Consider the following 7,878-nt stretch of genomic DNA (forward strand, 5'->3'; position numbering starts at 1 on the left):
CGCCCCGCCCGCCGAGCGCAGCAGGCGGCTACCGTGGCTGGAAGCGAAGGTTTGCTCGCTCCGTTTCGTTTTTAAAAGGCGAGGTTTGGAAGCCGCGTCCTCTTAAAGGAATATAAGCCGGGGCGGGGGGGGGGGGATAAATTCTCGACTTACTGCAACTACAGGAAGTGACTTAATGTTGTACTGAAAAGGTTTGGGAGAAGGGGGGGGAAGCTCCTGTTTTTCCAGTTTCCTTGGCATGCTTGAAAAAAAGCGTTGTCTACAGACAGTGTAACTGCTTTCATGGCGATCCTTTACGCTTTTGGCTACCACAGGGCACCCCGAACAGTAGATGCTGCTCAGGGAAAACCTGCCTTCCCCGGCACGGGAAAGGAGTAGGATGGAGAGAGACAGAGAGAGACGCGGGCAGGCACGAGTGAGAGCCACAGCGTGGGGCTGACCTGAGCGCCTTGGTATCTCCGTCCTGCAGTCTGGACAGACTGGTCGGCAGACACAAACAACCCCCCCGACCGCATGTTTCTGCTGAAAGACCAGAGTCTCAGTATGCTGTGGTATTTACTTAGAGATGCACCCAAAATAGCCATCTAAATACCAGAGTGGAAGCAAAAATACATGCATACGCGCACAATTTAAGCACATAAGCACACACAGCTCCTTCCAGCAGGACTGTCTCAATGTCAGGCTGGGAAAAAGTCTCCAGGACTCCCACTGACAGGGAGAGAATGAGACAGGGCATACTCTCCAAATTACTCCTCTTCCTCCCCAATTTCAGTGCTCCGTTCCCAGATTCTCACCCTGGCTCCCTTTCCTGCAGACAGACAGCTCTCCTTTCCACACCCCATAGCTCCTCACCCTAGGATGGTTACCCTTCCTTCCCGCCCACACCCTGGGTTCGCCCCCACTCTCACACTGGCCATCACCCCCGGTAGTCTTCTGGTCTCTTTCTGTCTTCTTCCCACACTTCGGAGTTGTCACCCATTTTCTCTACTTACATCCATTTGCTTGCTCCACCAGTTCTAACCCAAAATCTGGTTAAACTCTCACCCCTCATCCCAGGCTTGGTTCTAGTCACTTCACCCAGCCCATGTAAATTCAAGCTCCGTCAATTTTACCTGTTCTTCCATTTTTCCCAGTTCCTTTCCTCTGCTTGTCTTGGTCCTTGTCTTCCTACCCAGCAACATCTCCGATTCTCCCATCACTACACCAGTGAAGTCAGGCAGCTCCTCTAAGCTGTCCTTGGGCACAATGTCTAAGTGTTGGATGGGGAGGGAGGACCAGACTCTTTGGAAGTCCCAGGACTTAAGAATTAATGCATCTTTGGAAAAATATTCATAATACCTCTAAAAAGACATGCAAATCTCATGTTAAGTCATGAGAGCCAAACTGGAATCTCAGATACATTTTTTCTTCTTCATGGAATGGTATTAAGATTGCTCAAGAGAAACCTATAAAAAATAAATAATAATAAAAAAAATAATCAAACTGACACTGAATCTCTCACCAAACTGCTCCACAACACCTACAGGCAGCTCAGTGTCTTCACAGTGAAATCCCTTTGGTCCTCAGCCTAAGCTAGCAGCACTACCAGGCCACAGCTCATATCTGCTGCTCCACAAGCATGAGACTGTGTGTGGAGCTGACTGCCTATTTCTTCTCCTTAAAATAACACAGTGAGCACTCCAACAATACAATCCCAGTATTATGAGTTGATCTCTGGAGATGTTTCTTGATATGTTAAAACAAATGACAATCAGGTATGCATCTATCACTAACAACACAACACTGATGCAGCATGCAGGAGCTGCACCAATCCTTTGTGCATTTTGCTGCCTCAGAGAAAGGGCCAACATGGGTCTGCCTGTTAAGCATGGAACAAAGCAAAATGGATAGCTGTTTTCAAGCAATAAAAATGATTTTGTTGGTTTGAAAAGAAAAAAAAAAGTAATAAGAAGGAAATGAATAAACACCTGGTAAGAGTGTAGCCCTTCTTCCTTTCAGCCCCTTAGGTCCTGGATGAACCATGGATGCCCATAGTTCTAGCTTTGGTGGGTGAGTACGACGCGCTCCACAAGCAGGTACCTCAGATTAACCTCAGAGGAAGCTGTATCTATTTGCCCTTCAGCCAGATAGACGAGTCTTCATGCCCAGAGACCTCAAGTGAGCAAAAGATTCCTACCCCATTCACCCCAAGACACACAGAAGTAGTGCAGCAAATACCAGGCAGTACAAACGCTCTTGTTAGGTGTGTTGTCTCATCCTTGGCCGGCTGATCATAGGCACAGATAAAACTAGAAGAACTATTCCCCAGTCTATATAGTAGCTGAGGCAAATATTAATCACATCACTGTGTTACACTGAAACAGTATGTGCGGATGCACAAACACATACACTTTTGTCTGCGAAAATGCTGCAGACACTCCTGTTTTCCTCTGGAATGTTTTTAAATGCAATGAGACACAAACACATCATGCTTTTAGGCCAGTACATGTGAAGTAAAACACTCTGTGAAGCACAGAGGCCTCATTGTGGTACTGTCGTTATTAATGCATTTCTCCAGAAGTATGCAAAGACTTCATTTCCCTCTCCCTGCTGCAGGACAACCACGGGCAGGACCCAAGCAGCATTTAAAAAATGCACTCTTCAATTCTCGCCTCCTGCACTGCTGGGACTGGCTCTGCCCAAACATTCCAGTCTTGCCAACTTCTATTAAATTATATCCTATCCAATGCACTACACAAGAACATCAGTATATTAAAATATTGAGTCAGCCCTACCCAAGTCCACACTAATCATGTCTGCTCCCAGACCAGGAGAACTGGAAAAAAATAGAACATTTAGTTGACGTGCTTCAAGACTTCTGAGGGAGAGAAAAGCAGTGAAAATGTGGGCAGACATACAGTTTTGGTTCTGCAAGCTTGGAAAACTTTACCGTAGAGCTGCCTTGGAGGGTCCAGGAAAAGCAAAGAGAGGCAACTGAAGATGTACTTCTGAAGCTAAAAGTCTAAGGTGCCTTGAAAAATACAGACATCACATCTAAAGCCTTTTCTTACCATCTGGTTATGATATCTGCTCTGAGGCATTTTTATCTTGGATCTGACTGCTATTAAAGAAGTCTTTTCCATTGAAATAATGTTATGAATAACAGAGTCTCCTTCCAGAATTATGGCATAAGACAATTCACAAAGAATGCTGCAGAGGAAAAATACAGAGGCAACAGCTGGCATAAACAGAGTCAAATCAGTATTTTTATATGCTCAACTTCAGTTTGAAAGGTTACCTGAGGCAGGAAAAGAGGGGATTAAAAAAACAGTTCTGACTTTTTGATTCTTTACTGCAAGAGAGAAGAAATTGCTGCTTTTTCCCTTCTCCTCGCACCCCCAATACTACTTTTGTTCTTTTCTCTATCTGTTCTTTGGCATATATAAATGAGTGTCAGCCTCACCTTCTGAAAAGAACCAGAACACATGAGGCTGAGCTCGTGTTTAAAAAGAAAAAGCAGAATGGAATAATTAACAATTTTTCTTTCATTCTTCTTTTCAGGTCTTGGGATTTGAATGTAAGTTAACAAAAACCCAACAAAACCACTTGGAAAATAGACCTTAGCCTTGCAGCACACTCATTTAATCAGCCTGCTTTTGGCTAGCAATCTACAGAAGATGCCATGAAATTACTAGATCTCCAACAATTCAGCCTAGCTCTCCAGTATTTTCAAAGGTGCGGGGAAAAAAGCCCAAAACCCAAACAACCTGTCAGATTTTTATTTTATTCCAAGAACTGAGAGGGGAACACTTATAGAAAGTTGTTTCTGTACTTTGCCAGACACAGCAGGAGCATTGAGTGTTTTATTTTTCCCTTTGCAGTTAAAGCATGCAGCGGTAGCATGAAGCACAGTGCAGGTGTGGAGGACAGACTGCGTCATTTGGCTGCTCTTCTCCCAAAAGGAAGAGAGCCACTGCAGCACAGCACAGTCAGGCCACGCAGCTGCCCGTGATGATGCTCCGGTGCTGGCCTCAGCCACCCCTGCTGCAGTGCCAGGCTGGAGTGCCACGATGACCCAGCTCAGCTTAGCTTGTGCAAGCCATGGCACGATTGCCCAGCACGCTACACTATAGTGTAGACGTGGCTGGTGATTACACCTTCGTCTCTTTTTCTGCTATGGAAAAACAACCAATAAATACCACCTTGTAAGAATGGTAATCTGTTTTGCTATTACTCAGCTACCGCTATGCCTGGAGCAAACGGGATTTAACTCCTGATGCACCTGAGGCTGTCAGGTATGGGGTACTATAGTCCAAACCAAAACGCCCCAGCCAGAGCGGGATGACAGACCCCGCTACCAACCCCGCAGTTACAGATGCAGAGGATTCTCCTGTTACAGAGGAATTAAATTTACTGCACATTTTACTAAAGAAATAAATCTCCAGTGTAAAATGTTTGCTACAAATTTAATCTCAAAGAAAAATAAGGAGCAGAAAAATGGTAAAATATTTTATAAGGTTTTTAGATTACTTTTTAAAATTTATGTGTCAATAGCCCAACTGGGGAGCTGACTTTTAAATCTGACATCTAAGCACTCAGTGCTCTGGGTTGGGGGTTGTAATCAAAAAATGGGGGATAGCGGCTTCCCTAATAATAATAACAGAGAAGGGCTGAAGCTACAACACTGTGTAATAAACAGGTTTTTATTTCAAGATGTAGAAGCTCCAGCTCAGGTATTTGTAGTGGTAAGCCTCACAGAAGTAAATTAAGGACACCACCTTAAGTCAATGAACACAAGCAGCAGCAATGTTGAAGAAAGATGGTTCAGACTGCTGCTGTGTTTTGGTTGCACTGTGAACGCAAACACTAGGACACTGGGCTACAATGCCACATTTACCACACAACATTGGTAAAAGAAGGCATTTTAAGAATGGATCTGCTGTCTTGATCCCATGCTCTTTCCAGAAGTAGGACCATTACAACAATAGAAGAAAAACTCAAAACAATCACAGCCACAATGCAAATGCCAGTAAAAGCATCAAAAGTCTTTCTATGGACTTAACTGGGCTTTTCCATTGACTTTATCAACCCACAGTGAAAACAGTCTCTCAAACAGTTATGTTCCTCTGAACCTGAAAAATCTTAGTTGCTTAGCATTACAGCAAAAACAGTGAGCCAACTCCCACCTTGGTAATGGTGATCAGAGGGATGCATTAGTCTGGATGTCCCACTGTCACCTCTTCCTCAAGGGTCAATTGCTAAACCATAGAACCATTTCTTAACCTTGTAGAAGAGACTCTGGCTTTTCTTATTCTTGTCCCTTTGCTACATGTTTGCTAACTACGTGCTGATTATCCTTCATAGCTACAAAAACCAGAGCACTTTGTTATCACACAGAAAGTGCTCAGAATGCTCACCAGCCTGCTACCCAAAGGCATATATATATGTAAAAGCCTTTTTGGTGTTAGGAGGGTGTCTTTCAAGGTCACATTACCTTTTTTTACATCATTAAAGTTTTTTTCACATGGTAAAAAATAGTTACCTACAGAGTTTATATCTGAACTTCATATAACCACAACTGCAAATTATTTCTGTGAGCTGAAAGTAAAAGCCACCTTTCAAAAAACACACCTCCTAACCCTCTCTAGTCTTTTTAATGTCTAAAACTTTTACTTCTAGAATCTCTGAACTGCAAGCTTGCTGCTCAAACAGAAGTTCCTTTAAAACATAAAATACAGACTATAAGAAAGTTGTGCAAATTAATTAACCCAGAATAAAGGATTCATCTTGCTTACAAGAAATCTATTCGGGGGGGGGGGGGGGTGTTAGGTAAAAAAGTACAACCAACTGTCCCGAGAGTGACTGCAATATGCCCCCTGATCAAAATTCACAAAATCTTCTTTATATTCTTGACAACTCCCTTATTTGAGGCCAGTAATAAATCTCCTTTTCAACTGCTCTCACTTTGTGGGAATAGCACTAGATCTGGCAGTTCTGTGGTGGGACATCTTGTATGTGCACCACCTCAAGGCCGCTAACCACGGAAACTCAAAGCTATGAGGCTAGTCTGTTTTGCCTCCACCCCAGTTTCTGACTCACAGGTCCCCCACAGGAAATCACACTGCGGCTGGCAGGAAGCAGGGCATGGGTGGGAAGCCATGTAGTCACTAGCTTATTCTGCTAACGACACCACCAGCAGCAAGGAAGAGCAGAGCAGAAACCATGGCGGGGGCTGCTGCTGTTGTCAGCAGTACTGCTACCTGTGGGTAGAAACTAGTCTAAAAACGGTGGCCGCTTGGGCAAACTGCTGTCACAAGTCAGCCTGTGGGTCCGCTGTGGCTCTGAGCGTGACCAGCAGGTCCACCATCAAGCAAGTCAAAAGCAAGCGGCAGCCTTAGTTGCATTGCACCAATGCATTTCCCAAATCATCTTCCACCAATGCGACTTTAGCCAATGTGCTGTGTCAAGAAATGCAACGGAGGAAGGAAGAGCTTGCCTTACATTGAAAGCAAACCACTGAACCGGTGGCGGGGGCTTAGTTAGCTCAGCCACAGAAAATGCTCTCCTCTGAAAGATGCTTATTTCCTCATAGTAAAGTTAGTCTCCTGCTCTCTCAGGTATCACTGGGAAGAGCAACGAGGTGTCAACAGTCATCCTTGACTTTGGGGCTTGAAATGGGGGGCATCTCAGTCCTGTTTACTTACGTTTGAAAACCAGATGCCAACAAGGTAAGTCCAAACCAGTATAAATTTATTCTTTCCAAGCGCCATGTGCATTTTTTTCACCTTGCAGTATTTGTCTCCTTGAGAACTGCCCTTCATCATTCCCTGAAGCATTTATTTCATTCACTTTCTACTATGTGCACACTTACCGGCTCCAGGCATGTTTGTGACAAATGAAGAGCATTCAGTTCAAAGGTACTTTCCAAATCTAGACTAACTCAGGCCTGGCAAAATAATGTAAGTTACGGCAAACAGTAGATACCCATCACAAGCTCCTCGCAGACTGGGAGAAAGCCCTATGATGTGATCTACCGAACACAGTAGGAGAGCAGCTCAGTTTCAGACCACCATCGCCCTCCTTTCCGAAAATACATCCCACTAGATCTGGGCTATTTCAGCCAGCAATGCTGATGAATGCAAGGCTGAGTCCCAGTGTTGGTAAGGCACCTTGCTGTCCTCTGCTGCACAGGAGAAACCCCAAAGCTCCCCCACTTCCCTTGCCAACCCTTGAAAACGTGGCATACCTGTCCCATTCTTCCAACAGTACATCACCCCGTTGCTTTACACCACTTCATTGTCACAAGAAAAACGACAAAGGAAAAAATAATTACAAAGAACAAGACTTGTGTCTACATGGTAGGATGGGCTTCACAAAACCCAGATAGAGGACTGGCAAAGCAGAAGAGGAGCAAACCCCCAAATATTTCTCTTCCTTCCTCACTCATCCACATCATCTCCCCGCTCCCCAAGGGGGCCAAAGGAGTCATGGATGCAAGCCAGGTGTTCCCCTGAAAATGTCATTTAACACAACTGTTCATCAGTGTTACCTGCTGAAGCCCAAGCGAAGAAGGCTGTGTTTGCTTTCTAGCCAAGAACAACTGAATCACAAAACCAAAATATTTAGATTTATAATGTCATTACCCTTCTGTGCCTATAAATCTCCAAAGAGATGAGAAGTGGAGAACAGATACATAGGGCTATTGTATCAGGAGTAACCATCAGGAAAGAACCTGGACTCCTGGGGTATAAACCTGCCATGGAATATTAAAACTGATTTACAGTTTCAGTTTGGTCTTACAGCTGTGCACAGAGTGGAAAAAATGGAAGAATTGTCTTCTGCAAGAATGGTTCCACAAATATTTGTATTTATGAGTCCTGGAAGGACATTATTTTGTCA

The sequence above is a fragment of the Haliaeetus leucocephalus genome, unplaced genomic scaffold (assembly GCF_000737465.1).
Source record: "Haliaeetus leucocephalus isolate CR32 unplaced genomic scaffold, Haliaeetus_leucocephalus-4.0 Scaffold849, whole genome shotgun sequence".
NCBI classification, from domain to species: Eukaryota; Metazoa; Chordata; class Aves; order Accipitriformes; family Accipitridae; genus Haliaeetus; species Haliaeetus leucocephalus.